The sequence below is a fragment of the Octopus bimaculoides genome, chromosome 17 (assembly GCF_001194135.2).
Source record: "Octopus bimaculoides isolate UCB-OBI-ISO-001 chromosome 17, ASM119413v2, whole genome shotgun sequence".
NCBI classification, from domain to species: Eukaryota; Metazoa; Mollusca; class Cephalopoda; order Octopoda; family Octopodidae; genus Octopus; species Octopus bimaculoides.
This window is the reverse complement of record NC_068997.1, coordinates 36,958,765-36,974,948: the sequence shown is the minus strand read 5'-3', so window position 1 is coordinate 36,974,948 and position 16,184 is coordinate 36,958,765. Positions and strand designations below refer to the sequence as shown.

General features: G+C 36.4%; 1 long non-coding RNA gene across 1 annotated transcript; it reads right to left on the bottom strand.

Annotated features, from left to right (window-relative positions):
* Nucleotides 1-13: 13 nt before the first annotated feature.
* LOC106871636 (uncharacterized) lies at nt 14-16,156 on the bottom strand. The gene is made up of 3 exons (XR_001409681.2): nt 7,240-16,156; nt 4,394-4,441; nt 14-1,869 (listed from the first exon to the last, which is right to left on the bottom strand). It is a non-coding gene; the product is annotated as an uncharacterized LOC106871636 (long non-coding RNA).
* Between the last annotated feature and the right edge of the window lie 28 nt (nt 16,157-16,184).

The following is a 16,184-nucleotide window of genomic DNA, read 5'->3' as shown; positions in this document are numbered from 1 at the left end:
ATGAAGGAAGGAAGATACGCATAAGTGGGCTGGCTGGGCCTTAGATTTAGGTCTCACTTGGTTTGCCGGGTCTTCTCGCGCACAGTATATTTCTAAAGGTCTCAGTCAGAAGTCATCGCCTCGGTGAGGCCCAATGTTCAAAGGTCGTGCCTTACCACCTAATCCCAGGTCTTCCTGGGCCTACCTCTTCCACAGGATCCCTCAACTGTTAAGGTGTGGCACTTTTTCACACAGCTATCCTCATCCATTCTCGCTACATGACCATACCAGCGCAGTCGTCTCTCTTGCACACTACAACTGATGCTTCGTAAGTTCAACTTTTCTCTCAAGGTACTGTTACTCTGTCTAGTATGCACACTGGCATTACACATCTTTCGGAGCATACTGGCTTCATTCCTTGCGAGCCTACGCATGTCCTCAGCAGTAACGGCCCAACAGCTACAATAATAAGGTCATTGTTATTCATGATCACATAGAAATGGTTCGATTGTTCATCTGCCAGACTAGCATGTGGATCATATACAGAGATAAATGTTACTGTCATGTTTTCAAAGACAAGTCCAAGCTAAATTATCCTACAACACACTTTGTGACCACCTTGATCATATCATCTATCTATTTCTCAACCAAATGTAGGTCCTCACCAACCACCATAACTCTGCTACCTACTCAAAAAATTTGAACCTATGTCTGTGCCTTTCTCTCCATTCTTGCTATATGCTATATCACACATTTTTAGTTTCGTAATTTTGTATTCAAAAACTGGTATGGTTGTCCTGGTTTTTCATCATATAGGAGTCAACACAAGTATCAAATATATGAAATAGTTGGTTTAATACATATGACTTTCCTCATGACACACCCAGTCTAATAGCTCTTCCTCTCAAGATGCAATATCTGGTGAATATAAGAAACAGACCAACAATTCTCAAGCAAACTCCACTAATTTTTGTCAAGTGGCTAAAGAAACATGGAATCTACTGTTATCATCACCATCATCATCAACAACATTTAACATCCATTTTCTATGCTGGCATGGGTTGGACGGCATGATAGGAACTAGCAAGGTCAGGAGCCACACCAGGCATAGTCTATTTTGCCTTGGTTTCTATTACTGGATGCCCTTCCTAACACCAACCACACCCCAGAGTGTGCTGTGTGCATTTTACGTGGCACCACACTAATGCTTTTTATGTGGCACCTTGGGTTTAGGATCCTATTTCTGTTGTGGTGCGTAGATCTTCTCAAGTAGAGTAATGTGCTACATATCATAATGAAAAATAACACAGTTTCTGTTTGCTAATGTTGGACGTTGGTATTGGACAGCAGAATCCAATTTACCCAATTTGTAAGCATTGGATCATTGTATTTGATTTTGTGTTAAAAGCTCATTTATTCAATATCACTTGTTTTTGTCTTGAATGAAGACTTAATATTGGAAAAGTTAGAGTTGTTTCCCCTCGTTTACTCGTGATCTTTTCTGTGCAGTACATATTTTTTGATTATCAGATGAATTTTTTTCTTTTTCTCAATAATGAATGTGTGCTTTCTGGTTTTCCAACCTTATAAGTTACAAACAAAATTCTGACAAAATTTGGTATTTCAAAACAGAGACACCAATTCCTGCGTTTATAAATGATTGTTTGGTTAATTAAAACATTATGAATTAAATATGTTGTTTCACATATTATGAAGAGAAAAACAAACTTCCCAGATAATTCAATATAATCATACAATAGATTAAATGTTTAGATACACATACACCATATCTACTATCAACAGTAAATAGAGACCAAATATAATCCAATAAAAATAACTTACCTGTCCTCTTCAAGATCTCTTTTGTTTCAAACCATAACAATTGAAACTCTGAAGCAATAAGATGAAATTGCTATAACATACATAATATAACATACATAATATATGTCTATGTATTTGTTTTGCAAGATATTGTTATACTTAAGGATGGTCATCTTTTGCCATTTAAACACACCTACTGTTTATCTAATCTTCACTTCAGTTTTTATTCATATTATTTGTACAGTTATATCAGCGCCAAGCAACGTTTAGGTGTAAGTGAACTTTAGGTTAGTTAAAATATGTTTGTGACATATTTCAACTGCTAAAGGCAAATTCACAGCAGTTACCGTGAAGAAAAATTCTCTCTTATGGTAAAAAAAAAAGGTGGAAAAATACCATATCTGTCTAGCATTGCAACTTGTCAGGTTCCTAGACATTGATGCTTTGGCTCTTTAGCTGTTATCATTGGGGAATACCAAAGAGAGGCAACTCCGCACAGACATAATCAAAGCCATGGTTTTAACAGTCAACAACATTGACTGACTTGCACCAGTAGACCACCAAGGTCATGAAAATTACAGTAATATCAGTGCCAAGCAGTGTTTAGGCATAAGCAAACTAACCTAAAGTTCGTTTACATTATTTTTACTTTAAATATCTGTGAAAGTTTTTTCTTCATGCAGGACAAGAGGTGATACATGGCACAGAGTCACTGAAGAGGTCACGGAATGTGACAAAAGAACTTTGACAGACAAGTAAACTAAAAATATATTAAAAAAACTAAAGTGAAGATGAAATAAATAGTGCATGTGTTCAATTGGCAAAAGATGACCATCTCCAAGTACAACAATATATATAATATAATATATAATATAGAACATATCTATAGATTTTGTTTTCTTTTATCACCAACATGTATGTTATGACAAGTGCAAATATTACAATATGTTCATGGACAGAAAAGAAAAGGAACAGCTGTATATGCTGCGTATACAGGAAGGTGCACAGCTGCTGTTATACATCGAACACAATAGAAGTATACAGCATATACAGCTCTTCTTTCCTTCCTATCCACAAGCATATTGTATATAAAGATACAATGCTAATACTAGTCATAACATAGTGTTGGTTAAACAGGTCTATAGGTAACATCAAAACGAAACACTGTTAACATTTCAATAATTTAATACAATGAAAATATGATTGATGAGAACTCCTCCATCTTGGTCACCAAGACCAAGTTGAAAAACATTTTATATACATTTTAATGTTGCCCCTTCCAGCAAATCTGACTTTCCACAGGCTTGTTGCTGGTGTGCAATCTTGTCAAAAGGTGCATATACTTATAAATACAGTTATTCAAATATTTAATCAAGAAAACTGATGGTAATTGAATGTAACCAGTTCACATGCAATTACCATTAGTGCTCTTGATTAAATAATATACTGGTCTAACCAATTTCACAGGGCTGGGTTCAAATCCTACTATGGATGTTCTTGTCCTCAGCCCCAATTGAGAGAACCTTTGATCAAAGGCATTTCACTTGTGACTATTTCAAGTATTTCCCAATTCTAAAGTACAGAGCATCCAGAACTACATTCACCAATGTGTCCTTTTCTAAGGTCATAGGGTAATTGAAAGAAGGGAGTATTTTTTGGTTGCTGTTTCTGATACATCAAATGATTGTGTAGAGGTTACCTCTAAAATAAGTGTCTTTACAACAACTGACAACAAATGAAAACCAACAGTTGTATCATTTAACATTGTCGTGTTTGAGGATGGTCATTTGGCCAATAAACACGTGCATTATTTGACTTTCACTTCAAATTATTATTATTAGTTATCGGTTATTGCATCAAAGCTCTTTCCTCACACATTTTGTGATCTTCTCAATGACTATTTGTTGTTCTTCACTGTCTGGCCTTATTTTCTTTACTTCATTTTGTTTCTCTTACCTGCACATGATTGTGTGTCTATGAATTTGGTATGTGTATGTGTGTTTTGTTTATGTGTGTGTGAGTTTGTATGCACTGTTTGTATCTGTCTCCCTTTGTTTTGATTTTTTTTTTTTTTTTCTTCCTGTGCCCTATTCTGATTTCTTTTGTTAGTTTGTGGGGTGGAGATGTTACTATTCCATTTGTGTTTTGTGTTGAGGCTTGGTCTACCGTCTACTATGTATGTAGCCTCCAAAATTTGAGTGTTGTGTCAGTCCTGTGTGTGGATATGATCTTAACAAAATAACATAGAAGAATCTTCATAACATCAAGAAACTTGAAAAACAGATACATAAAAGTATGATAAAAAAAACATAATGAAATCATAACTTTAAATTTTCTTTATAGTGTTATAGGTAGCAACAAGCTCACTTTTTAGCTTTTGTCCACTCTATAATATTGCAAATTGAAAAAATTTCCTTTGATACATTCAGGTCATATATAAACCTATTAAATCTAAACATCATGTCAATACTTATGTTATTTGATTATTTTCAATTCCAAATCTATTACAAAGTAGTGCCAGATGTGTATCTAGAATTCAGTAGTAAAAACGAAATTGTAAGAAAATAGAAACTGTTATAGAATTAATACCTACCATATTTTGCATTTCATATTGCTGCAAATCAATTTGATAGTATCAAAGCTGTGAAGAAGGAAAAAAGACTATTATAAATTAACGAAACTGAAAATGTACAAAGGCTAACAACGTGCAAAGTGAGTTAAATACTTGCTATGCTAAGTAATTCATTTAACTAGTGAGTAAAATACAAAATCCTGTTGTTATTTGTCATAATATATTTATTTCTTTAAAATTCTATAATCCTCTCCAACTCTAATTTCTAGTATAGTGTGTATAAAGGGAGCTAAGTCAGTCCAAACTTGATCAACTCTCTTCCATAACATGAAGTGCACTAGTGTATTAAATATTGGAGACAGAAGAAGGTATTACTACAGTGGAGATGTTAATAACAAAGTCATATATATCAAACTAATTTTTTTAATTTTATTTTTACTCCTATATGATGAAAAACCAGATCAATCATATCAGTTTCTGAACAAAAAAACTATAAAATACTACTAAATTAAAAACGTATAGTATGTACCGGATGAAATTAATTAGTAAACAATAATGAGATGTCGGCATCATAATCAGTTTGTAAGGATTGGTTCTTCATTGATTGCCATTATGTAAAGATGAAAGAACAGTGACTGAAGTTGTGAAGAAAATATTTATTTACCGTTACATCAAATATACCTTGCCTCAATGGGCAGGTGATAAAATCCTAGTGTATGTGAAGTAAAGTTAGATGTGGTAGATTTTCCTTGTATAGTTTTGTGTACACGTCTTCTTAGCAGTAATCCACAGATAGTGATAGAATGATGTTGTAAGAGGACAGAATTTGAGCTAGTGAAAGTTGTAGGGTCGTGGGAAGATGTCTCATAGTTGCTGACAGTAAATTTCATTTCCCCCTTTGACCATTATCTTTAGTAGCTTTGCTTGTGATCCTAATTCTAGTGCCCCACTCCCTAACTAATGGTAGCTGTCTCTGACTCGAGTTGTCATTCATTAACTAACTGACTGAGTTGTCACAAGCCGACGAACTGATTTTTGCTTGGGGTTCTTGCTTTTATAACTATCCAGAAAGATAGACATATCATTGAGAACAATAGATTTAGTTGATGGCCTGTGATATCTCTATTCTAGTTTTTGGTGAAGTAGAAGTGGTGAAGACAATACTAAGGCATCTGGAAAATGTAAAACTGCTGTCACAGAAAAACTATTGTTCCACCATGAGAAAAGTTCTGTTGAAGTGTTAATTTAAATTTGGCTATGGTGGATCGAATCCACTTCATGCCTGCAAGATCCACTACAAGTATATAAACAATTGCCACATGGAAGATATTTGTAAGCCATTCAAGAACACACCAAACTGTTAGTTTCAACATTTAATTTTCATTTGTGTCAAAATATTTTTGTCACGTATATGCATGCATGCGCATGTATACGTATACATCCATGCATACATGCACACATGCATGCATGCATACATGCATACACACACACACATACACACACACACACACACACACATGCACACACACATACAGGTGGACTGGCCAGGTTGCCAGCTTGCCCGATGGCAAGTGGGCCCCTACACCATTAGAATTCATATATAGCAGCTCTTGTTAGTATCTATGGGGCCCATCCCCTCAAGCTTGAGAATTTTTATTCACTCCTGGAAGAAAGCATTAATTATTTCAGCCTGGCTGTGTTTGTAGACAGTTGAAAAGAATACTTTTAACAAAAAAAAAATTAAATTATAGCATTGTTATTGCAGGTGGGCCCCCTTAGTCTCCTGCCAACCAATATTTTTAGACCAAGTCTGCCACTGTACATACATGCATATCATGAACTAACTGTTACTTTCTCAGATGCAGCACCAAGTTTTGTCAGTGTACAGGTCACAGTTTCAAAGTGACAAAAATATTTTCACACAGATGAAAATTAAATGTTGAAGTGAAACTAACTGTTTTTGTGTGTTCTTGAATGGCTTACAAATATCTTCCACTCTGCAATTGTTTTTTGTTTCTGCACATGATCTCAGATCAAGTCACTTGCTATGAAAGTACATCTCTGGATAGTATAGGTTAGTGCTTTACTATTAGCAATAATTACAAGTTACATTTAAATCAAGGAAATTGTTTTGGTGTAGTTGTGTGATTAGAATCTCGAGTGAAACACTAGAAGGAATCAGTTATCTGATGTACAGTTAACATAGCTAAACAAGAAATTGGAAACAAACAACAACAGCTATTAACTTTGAAATTAAGAAGAAAAGTAAAGGGTTCAGCTTATATAACAATACATACCTTCTTTGTGATGTTAATGAGTACACAAGAATGTATCCATCAACTTTCATATCAATCTAACAAAGCATAAAACAAAACATTCAACATATTATTAAAACTTAGATCATATGATTAATGTAGAGGAACTCTGACTCTATATATAAGTTAAAACACTATTAAAAGCATTAAGCATTACCTTACATGTTTTATGCATGCCATTTTTAAGTCTCATTAATTTAGGAGACAGGAATGACTGAAAGAATTGTAAGTTTTAACTGAAAAAATTCCTTGCTGACTGCATGAAAGGCCTTTGATAGATCCACAAATGCAATGAACAGATTCTGGTGCTGGTTCCTGCATTTCTCCTGTGTGTTGGTGTCTGTGGAAATCATACTATGACCCTGTTGTGATGTTCTCTAATACTGATTGGACAAGTCTTGGCAGAATCTTCTCAACAATAGACAGGAATACCATACCCCTACTGGATTTGTGTCTTGTTTTTCTAGATAGTGACAAAGTCAGTATACTTTCAATGTTGAGATATGTACTCTTGGTTCTAGTGTCAATAAAAATATCAAAAGTAATACCCACCTATCCAGCAGTATCTATCACTTCTAGTTGGTAGACTGGACCAGAAACAGTAACATTTTTGATGTAAGCTAAAAGAATAAGAAAGCAAAATTAGTATGGTAAATTAATAAATAATAATTTTGTTTTAAAAAGACACAAGACCAAAATTTTAAGGGAGGGATATACTAATTTGACTAGTATATTTTTTATCAACTCCAAAAGGTGAAAGGCGAAGTTGACCCAAGAGGATTTGAACTATTTAAGGAACATTACTAAAGGTTGCAAGATGTTATTTCTGCTACTTAGTCTTGTATAGTACAATTTTTGATACTCTGCTGTCTTGTTAATAACGTCTTTAGAGTATAGAAAAATACATTTTTAAAAAATGGATCATATGGTTGAAGAGTGGATACTGTGAATGGTAGATAATTGTTTCCTACTTGTGAAGGGGTTAAAAGTTATAATTTTTTTTTTTTTTTTTTACTTCAAAGCCTGAGGAATGTACACACTAGGGATCAACAATTTGTCAAATAGATGGTATTTTGTTATCAATAAAGAAGGGAAATATCTTCATTAAATATATAGACTCAGACCAAAAAAACATTTGTTTCTTTCCCATTTCGAAATATGACAAGATTTTCTTTTCAATCTAACATACATACTCCACACACACACACACGCACGCACACACACACACACACATACATACACACACACACATACACATAAAACACACACACATACATATATATACATACATACCTATTAAATTTTGAGTTAGAAGCAGCTCTAATAATGTAAACATTGATGTCACACGCTTAATGCATATCTGTTGTCTAAACACTTTTTGGTTGTAGTGTCTCATTCCAGGAAAATTCCTTTGGGATGTAAAGTACTAAAAAACGTTGTATACCTCAAAACCAGGTAAAATGAATTGCCCCTCAGATGAATGAAAATGGTGAATATCAATATTTCACTGTAATTTCAAATCACCAATACTATATTTTCAAGTCACCACTGAAACAAAATGAAATCACTGGTCGGAGGTATACACGGGCAGTGTAAAATCTATCTGCTGATGTACAACAGTGACACACAAGTAAAACAAAATTAAATTTTGAATTAAGAGCAGCTCTAACACTGTAACCATTATTGATGTCAAATACTTAATCCAGTCAAAAACTTAATGATGTCAAATACTTAAGCTGTGGTATTTCGTCCCAAGAAAGTCCCTTAAAAGATGTGTTAAAAAACATTATATACTGAAAGCCAGGTGAAATAGATCACCCGGAAAGGGAATAAGAATGGTAGCTATCAATATTTCAGTTATTTCAGCTCATCAATACCACATACACAAGCTACTCACTCACTTACCCACCTACTTACCTACATACATACATACATATATCAATATTTAGCAGAAGCAATTAAGGGCTCAGAGAGGGGGTGCAGGGGGGTACACTTACACCCCCTAAAATTTTTAGCAGGTGCAAAATCAAAATTTGCACCCCTACATACTTTGCCAGGTTTAGAAAGTAGTGTCTAAAAATTGATCAGTAAAAAGGTGCTTGAAGTTAGATTTCTTCTCAAACATACTCACCTTCAATGCAATTTTTTAATCGGTTTGTCTTGTTTCACTGTGTGTGCGTGTGTGTGTGTGTGTACATATACATATATTTCATCATCATCATTGTTTAACGTCCATCTTCCATGCATGCATAGGTAGGACGGATGACAGAAGCCGTCCAGTTAGAAGACTATCCCAGGCCACTGTGTCTGTTTTGCCAGGGATTTTACAGCTGGTTGCCCTTCCGAACACCAACCATTCTGCAAAGTAGACTCAGTGCATTTTACGTGGCACTAGTACAGGTGAAGTTAGTTTTGGTATGATTTTTACAACTGGATGCCCTTCCAAATGTCAACCACATTACAGTGTGGGCTGGATGCTTTTAATGTGGTACCAGCACTTTCAGGGTAACCAAGACAAGACAAGGAATTATGAGAGGAGTAGGGCATTTGAGAAGGGGAACTCGTGTCAGAGAATGGAAGATTAAAGTGTGACAAAGAGACAGAAGCAGGTGTCTTGCCACAACCAAGGGAGCATTAGAGGAGGTGATCCAGTATCAGAAGATGAAAGGTTAGAGTGTAACAGAGAAAAAGAGAGGCAGAAATAGGTGTCTTGCTGTAGAGGAGGTTCAAGGTTAAACACACACACACACACACACACACACACACACACAAAGAGAGAGAGAGGTACAAGAAAGAGGCCAGAAACAAGTGTGCTGATGTAAAGGAGATACTTGGTTACCTAATCAGAGGAAAAACAAGGGAAGGAGAGAAAGAGTGCCCAAAGGGTAAGTGAGAGAGTAGGACACAGCAAAAGTGTAAGAGAGAGTCAAAGAGAGATGGTGTAGTGCTAGGGTTTACTCACAAATAACAAGAATATGAGCATAGAACTTGGTTAGAAAAATAGGGTGTGGGTGTTAGGGGTGTGAGGAGCAGTGATACAGTGAGCTGGGTAGTGAGGGCAAGAAACGAGATAGGAAAACAATCATAATTTATGAAAAGGAAATGTGAGGAAGAGAAAGATACAGTTAGAAGAGAAGTTGTAGTTCAATTTCTTAAGGTAGAGTGGGTGAAAAGTGTGTTGTTCCATGTGGGTGGGACACAACTCTTCTGGCACTCAGTTTCACGGATGGGTCTTCTCTAGAACCTCATATCGCCAAACATCTCAGTCCACTATCATTTCCTCCGTGAGCCCCAGCATCCCAAGATCAGTCCTCACCACTTCATCCCATGTCTTCCTGGGTCTTCAACAAGTACCATCCACTTTCAGAAACAGGCAGTTCTGTATACAGCTGTCTTCATTCATACACATCACATGTCCCAACCAACGCATTCTACTCTCCTGCATACCACATTTAATCCCTTTATGTTTAACTTTTCTCGCAACACAGTTGTGCTTTGTTGGTCATGCACTCTGATGTTGCAAATCCAATGAAGCATACTACCGGCATTCCTCTCCAGCCTATGCATGTCCTCTGCAACCAGAGCCCACATCTCACTAACATGTAACATAGCCGTTCTCACACAAGCATCATACAATTTATCTTTCACTCTGAGAGAGAGTCCTTTTGCTGCCAACAGAGATAGTACTTATCTGAACTTCCTCCACCCTATTCTCATTCTAGAAACAATACTTTCAGAGCATCCACCACCATTACTAATTTAGTCACCTAAATAGCAAAAACTATCTACTACCTCAAGAGAATCTCCTTGGTATTTGAGAGAGTTTAAGTCCCTCATGCTCTTAGTACTTATTGTTCCTGGGTATCTGCTACATATGAAAGCAACCTTATCTGATAACATTCCCACTATTCCACTGCATCTCTTATGCGTCCATAACTTACACTTGGTACAGCAAATGGAATTAAGTCCTACTCCTTTCCTACATATTGAACAGGGCCATTTGCCAGCCAGACTGAGAGTCTTATCTCCTTTCTTGCTAACAACTTTAGTCTTAGCTAAGTTAACTTTAAGGCCCTTTGATTCCAAGTTTTGCTTCCAAATCCGGAACTTCTCCAATTCTGCTCCAGATTCTGCAATAAGAGCATCCAGTTTTGAATTCATCTGTTATGGCCAGGAGAACTATGATGAATAAGAGTGGACTAAGAACTGATCCCTGGTATACTCCAATTTGTACATTAAATTCATCACTGTATTCAAAGCCAACTCTCATCTTACTGACAGCATCACTGTACATGGCCTGAACCACTGTAACAAACCACTCCTCTGCTCCTAACTTCCTTAGAGACCACCAAATAAGAGAGTGGAGAACCCTGTCAAAAGCTTTCTACAGGTCAACAAAGGCTAAGTACAATGGCTTATTTTTGGCCAAATATTTTCTTGCAATTGTCTCACTTTGAAGATGGCATCTGTGGTACTTCTCCCAGGAACAAAACCAAACTGCATCCCATCTAGTTTAATTCTATCCCTAATTAGTTGACATAACTCACTCTGTAATTTTCATGGCCTGATCCAGCAGTTTGATACCTCTGTAGTTGTTCCTATCTAAGGCATCATCTTTACCCTTGTAGCAGCTGACTATAAGACTGTTTCACCAGTCTTTGGGGATGACGCCTTCCTGAATAATCTGATTAACTATGCAAGTGACTAGACTATATCCCACTGTATTTTAATCATCTCGGCAGTGATACCCAATGGTCCAGGGGCCTTCCCAGTCTTCATTTTTTTTAATTGCCTTATCTATTATACTGCTATCCACTCTGATGGCTGGTCCCTCAGTTGTTTCAATATTTGAAAGACTCTCTTTCTTCCAATGATTCTCCACATTTAAAAACCTTTCATAATGGCATCTCCACATATCTTTCTTCTCTGAGTCACTAAGTGCAAGCATACTATTATCCATTTGCACACACTTCTCACTTGCCACATCTCTATTCTCTCTGATACGCTGCTTTGCAATCCTGAACACCTCATACTTCTGATCTTCATGCATTGGCAAACTTCTTACCTTCTGCAATGTAAGCCTATCACCTAGCCTCTCTTCTGGCTCCCTGATATAAAGCTTTGCTTCCGCCCAGTCCTTCCAGGCCTGTCTCTGCTTTTATAGCACTGTCCACCCCCTTGTTCCACCACCAAATCACCCTCGGCCTGGTTGGGACTTTTCACCAACCACAGATTTGGTCAGTGGCACCCAGTAAATTGTTCTGCAGGAACTTCCAGTTGTCTTCTAAGCCAATGTTTCCCAACATTGGGTGTGAGAAAATTGGGGTAGGGCATACGTTAGCGTAGGTTGTGAAAATTTTTTCAAGTGACTTGAGTGCACACTTATCGACCCTAAGTCTATTTTGGACATTGAAATGAAAAGAAACATTACCATGCAATATTTATACTTAAACCATGGGAATCAGTGTAGCTACAACCAATCAGTATACCAAGTGAGGTATCTGCATTTGTTAGGCATTTGTTTCTTTGTTTGAATATCTATTGTCCAGTGTTTATAAAAGCTTCAGTCAACTCTGCTCACTATTGCTGATTGTTGCTTCAAATCCCTTTCTTTCTATGCTGTGCAAAAATCGTCATCTCCATTGCTTCGCTTTCTTGGATTTGTGTCCGCCCTTTTTAAAATGAGTAAACAAAGCAAGAAGAAGACTCTGCCTTCGAAGCCAGCTATGAAATTTCCCTGCTTATAGCAAAACATGGAAAGAATCACATTATTGGAGAGCAACTGATTAAACCAGCTATCTCAATATTCTTAGAAACTGTACAACAAAAAGATGATAGAGATGTCAGGGACATGCCACTCAGTAATAACACTGTCTCCAATAAAATTGATGAAATGGGGGTAAATGTTGAAAACCAGCTTATTGAGTCATTAAAATCAAGAAAATTCTCGTTACAAATGGATGAATCCACATTTCAGGACAGTGAGGCATTGTTATTTGACTTATGTAATATATATTGAGCACAAGGCTTTTCAGGAAGAGATGTTGTTTTGTGAACCATTGGAAACAACCACAACTGCAAAGGATATCCACATTATTTGGATGCAAACAAAATACCAAAAGAAAACTTACTACCTTAATGGTCAAGAAAACGAGATACTTAAAAATAATGAAGAATGAAAATCCAAACATGTTGATTGTCCATTGCGTCATACACTAAGAAAACTTGGCTGCCAAGAAACTGTCCCCTGTTCTTAATGAAATTCTACAAGCTGTGATCAAGTGTGTCCTGAAATGTAGATTCATCCATTTGTAATGAGAATTTTCTTGATTTTAATGACTCAATAAGCTGGTTTTCAACATTTTGCCCCATTTCATCAATTAAAGCAAATCCCAAAGTCAAATGTCTTTTTAAGCAATTTTGTGTAAATCAAAGTGCCGAGCATGTTTGATTATAGTCTCATACAGAAGTAAAGTGGCTATCAAGTAGAAATAGCTTAAAGATGTTCATGAAATTATTTGACCAGCTTAACGACTTTCTCAGTGATAAATGTGAAATGAAAATGCTGTTAACAATGGATGGAAAAACATTTGTCAGTTATTTGACAGACATCTTTGAGAAACTTGGAAACTTGAATAAACAACTGCAAAGTGTAAACATGATACTTGTTGATGCGAAAGCAAAGATTTTTGGATTCATTACAGCCCTCAAAATATGTCAAAAAGGTGTTTCCAAAAGAAAATTCAGTCCGTTATACTGGTTGAGTAAATATGAGATAATGAATGATGCGGCCACCATAATTATTAACCATTTGAATATCTTAATAAAAGACTTCAACAACCAATTTCGTGATTTGAAGACAATGGATTTTCCCACTTGGTTAACTCAACCACTGCTCACTGACATTTCTGATGCTGCAGTTCAATACCAAGAAGAGTTATCAGAATTGCAACATGATGAATCAGTGAAGACTTTGTTTAAAGTGAAAGGTACAAATATGTGGCTATGTGACAAGGTTGAAAAAAAATAACCCCCAACATCTCTATATCAGCAAGAGAACTATTGATTCATTTTCCCTTATCTTATTTGGTCGAATGCTGATTCAGTGCAGTTGACAATTTGTTGGAAGCCAAGAGAAACTAGCTGAAAATTACAAAATGTAATGAAGTACAGCTGATGTTAACGAAATTGTCTCCTCAAATCAAGAACCCTGTGCACCAGGCACAGGATTCTCCTTAAATGAGTTGGGCTATCTGTCAGCCAGGTAATTGAATTAAAAAACTGTTTCTATATTTTAAAAAATGTTGATCGGCGCCAGATTTTTTGTTATTAAAAAGTGGGACACTGGAAAATTTGTTATTAAAAAGTGGGGCACTGGAAAACAAGGTTGGGGAACACTGCTCTAAGCTATATGTCCCTTCTTCCACCTCTCTATCATCAGAGGCTTCCAGTAGAACGTCTCTAAATTGTTGTTGGTTTGCTGGGTCTTTGAGCTTCCATAATCTTCTTTTCCAACGTGGATTATGTCTTTAAATCTCTCTAGCTCTAATTCTGAAGTCACTAACTAGTAGCCTATGCTGGAGCATCTGCCTGTCTTCCTGCCTAGCAAGGAGATAATCTTCCTGCCTAGCAAGGAGATAATCAACCTGGCTTATATTCCCACCAGACCGAAAAGTAATTAGGTGACTGGTTGGCTTTCTAAAGTTAGTATTGCAGATCATTTGCATCACAGAACTCAAGTAGCTTTGTACCTTCCTCATTTCTGGTACCAAAGCCATAACTGCCAAGCACAACATGGAATCCATGGGAAAGCTGCCCAACATGTCCATTAAAGTTGCCGGCTACAATAACGAAGTCTCTGTCATTTGTTGTTGAGGTAGTCTGCAGAAGGACCTCATCGAACTGGTCCTTCTGGTCATTAGCCAACCCAGTTAGTGGAGCATAGGCAGAGATAAATGTAACTCTTAATCTATTTATGATGAGTCTCAATTTAATAAACCTATCGCACACTCTGACTACCTCAATTACCTTATCCACCCACTTTTCCACTACGAGTATACCTACACTACCCACTCCATCACTCCGGCCTACCCAGAAGAATTTAAACTTCTGTTTCTCACCTATGAGGAATCTAACAGAGGCTCCTTTCGATCTCACTTTTTGCACACCATACACATCAACATGACAATGCTCCATCATTTCAACAATCTCAACAGATCTCCCCTTCATTATGCCAACGTTGATGCTTGCAGCCCTAAAATTGTATACTTGGAAGGGACAACAGGAAGGTAGTCACTGAGGGGCATTTGTTCGTGTTTAGAAAAATCTGTGTAAACGTTTGCTAGGTAGCATAGTGTACAGCATGAATTTGATTCTATGAAGCATAATTTTTCTCTCCTTCCCATACAGCACCCAGATTAAGAGCCAGTAAAGAGAAGTGTAAGAAGGGCATGAAAGTAGTCATATATATACATATCCAGTATTAATCTTATATGCTAATACACACATATATCGTATATGTGTACATATACAAATACTACACAGCATGGTATGAATCTTACATATTCATATACACAAACACACACACATATATATTCACACATATATACAAATATCCAGATACCAACACACACACATATGAACATGTAGTCCACATAAATGAACATATAGACATAAATATACCTATACCCATATATACATACATATGAACATGCAGTCCACACAGAGGTACACATAGATATAAATATATACATATATACATAATGAGGTTCATATGAGTACATACAGATACTTATATGGTAAGCTCACAGGCACATACACTAAAAAAAAATACAGACAGGGGAAAACCTCTACCCACAGATCAGAAGTATAGTTACTTAGGGAGAGTCATAAATGTTCATAACAGTGGGGGTGGGGTGGACACTGTTTATAATGTACGTTAAGATTCAAAACTTTTACTATAATTATTATTATCAATGCATCGCAAGTCACATAATATTATAGACTAGCAGAGATACACGGCGTTGCCCGTGTTACATGCAATTGAAGAATGAAACTTTTCTGTTATATTTTCTGTAAGGAACTGGAATACATATGATTCGAATTTCATCAAAATTTCACATGAGGGTTCTTTCCCTCTTTACACGCCCTAAAAAAATTCTACTCATGAGACATGTATCCCATACTATTGATCTTTATGCGCATATTCCAAAATGGAGCTCATGGAGCTCTAAAATGTGGGAATGAAGGCCCCTATTGGGGGTGGGTGTGTTAATGTCAACCAGAGAAGTTGAATTGTTGGGAATGTTTTTAACTTGTGTCTTATAGTATGCCTGTATATATGTGAGAGTATAGTCTCACTTTAATAGTTTCAGTATGAAATTGAAAGTATTTGAAATTACAGTAGCGACATGCTATTGTTTCACTTTTGACACTGAAATAGTGGAGGAGATATGATATTGTTGTGGGCTCGAACTATGCAAGAAGTTTAAAATTTT